Raw genomic sequence first — 2,480 nt, 5'->3', positions numbered from 1 at the left:
CATCATCTTGTACAGTATTTTGGATGTAAATCGTCCTAGTGGGCTGGCGACCGTAATTATTTCCTTTTCGTTCATTAGTGTAACTTTTAGATTCATGATCAGTGGTACCCCTTTTCTGTCCAGTGTTGTTCATGAGTGAATGCACAAAATAACTTTCATTTTTCCAAATTGTAGCCCTGTTCGGTTTAATTACTTTTTATTTTTAGTAGACTTTTCTATCAGAGAGATCGGTTGTACACTTTCCCCCTACTTATCGGTATTACCTCTTCGGTAAAGATAGCCTTGTCCAATTAGAAAAATTCTATCAGGTATACACGCGATCCACGGTCATATTTTATATCGCAAGCAGGATAGGTCGATTAGTAAGGGGAAGGTTACAATCTGTGCCTCAAACCCATAGATTAAGGTGACATGCCTGTATGCCCAAGGGACCTTCATTTATTCTCGCAGCTCTCAAACAAAGTATCAGGTAGCAGCACTACTATGCTTGGTAAATTCCAGAATTGCTTCCTGACTCCGTCCCTCTTAACTGGTTACTTCCTGTTTGTGTGAACACATGTATGAACCAACGTGTCCAAATATGCACATGGAGGTTTTCATTCCTCCTCAGAATATTGTGTTCCTATTGGTTAATGCCTCGGACAGAGGGAGACCTTACATCAACATGGTGGAAAATAGTCAATTTGCACTACCCTATCAAATTAATAGTTTAACAATTTGCAGAAGTCAAAAAGATCGCTTAAACCACTCACAACCACCTTAGATTCTTCTTCTTCATAATATAACATATTTTCAACATTTAAGGATCACACACAAACATTTTGCAAAACAGGTAATTTAATTTCTACCACAAATACCTTGTAGTGTAAATACATCTGATGTCTTGTATGCATCGATGTTTGAGAATGCAAGCACCCTCCTCCACTACAACGTTTCTGTCTTACACTAAAAATATCTAGCGAAAAAAGCCTTCCAGTTGCACAAACTAATGATCGTAAAGTGCGTCCCATCTGCCAACTGCTGGAGAACCATAGGCATGCCAGCCGGGAGAGGTCTAGAGGCACACACCCACATCATCCACGCAGTTGCAGGCACATCTCCAAGTATACACACCAATCATACCAGATGCTCAGAGGCAGGAGAGACTGTCACCGTAATTGTGGAGCAGTCAAACGATGTATTTACGTGGGGGAATAATCATCCAGTGCAAACGCTAGCCACATTGAATCTTCTCACGCAGCTCAGAGATTCACCTCTATCGCCACTCAAGAAGCATAGCGATTACTTCGTTATTCAGCCATCTAGGGGGCGCCGCGAGTGCCACCTCCAGGTCTTGTCCCCTAAAATGCAGACAAGAGGTGACAGGTCGGAGCATTCTTTTTACTCACAAAGCTAAGCTGCGGCATCTGGTCGGCCGAAGCCTAGTTCTCACTCCAAGGCAAGCAGGTGCGGCTTGGATATACAGCGCAATTCCACAGCCAACATAGACTCCCCAGTTTTAAAAAAATCTACTATACCCGATCCTAAATGGGAATGCTGTCGATACACCTTGAATCTCTCGTGAAATGTAGATTTGTGCCTTTTATATGAGTTATTTTTGAAGACAGAAGGAATCGAAGCACACACGCGTTTTAACATCGCTAAAATCGTGTACAACAGTATGACATAGGCTATATTTTCCATAAACAGTCTCTTATCAGATAAAAGAATATATGTACTTATCAGCTTAGTATCTGTTGTGCCCTGCATCACAGGACTAGAATATTAAACTCACTTTTGGCTCTTGACGGAGAGCTAAGAACATGTTCTGTCTCTGTCACTGGATGAATCCTCACTTTCGAATTCTCTTAAGGTAGTCAAATGCCTTATCACCTACAAAGTTTCTTAAGGCAGCAGCATAGAGAAGTTGGTATATCAGGTTAATACTACGTATCAATTTATAAATTCTGTGATCTAGCTGATTTTATTACGATGGTCATCTCTCCCTGTGTATGTGGGAGACTGAAATTTCGTTAAAAGATCTCATCGCAACGAAAAAATACTGCTTACCACTCCAACTCGCGAATCATATCTCTGGTACTCTCGCTCTCACTTCCACCCACCAGGTAGCACATCATTGATATCAAACGGAATTGCTAATTAATTAAATTGATCGTGAGAGTCCCTTTGCATGGTGGGTAATTGTCGGTCGGATTATACTTGCCAGGTAATTCTTACAGACGCTTCTCTGAAGTCTCTGGGGCTTCCCACAGGTTAGGTAGTCATTTCTTCCGACACCAAAATGGTTGACAACCATCGTCAAATAGCTGAAGACATACAACGCTAATGACGTTCTATCTGTTGGTTGCCTTGACAAGCTACTGGAAGTAAGTCATTTAGAATTCTGGCATACTGATCCCGAACTAATCCTGCTGAGACACGTCGGTGTATGGAGTCAGTAGGACGTTTCACTCTCTTCTCCAGCCCTCCGATGCCTCCGC

The 2,480-nt window shown here is 42.0% G+C and overlaps 1 pseudogene; it reads left to right on the top strand.

Annotated features, from left to right (window-relative positions):
* The first annotated feature begins 1,685 nt into the window (after positions 1-1,685).
* LOC126300017 (U2 spliceosomal RNA) lies at positions 1,686-1,847 on the top strand (annotated as a pseudogene).
* Positions 1,848-2,480: the final 633 nt, after the last annotated feature.

The sequence above is a fragment of the Schistocerca gregaria genome, chromosome X (genome assembly GCF_023897955.1).
Source record: "Schistocerca gregaria isolate iqSchGreg1 chromosome X, iqSchGreg1.2, whole genome shotgun sequence".
In the NCBI taxonomy this organism is placed as follows: domain Eukaryota; kingdom Metazoa; phylum Arthropoda; class Insecta; order Orthoptera; family Acrididae; genus Schistocerca; species Schistocerca gregaria.
The sequence above is the reverse complement of the archived record's forward strand: the minus strand, read 5'-3'. Positions and strand labels throughout refer to the sequence as shown.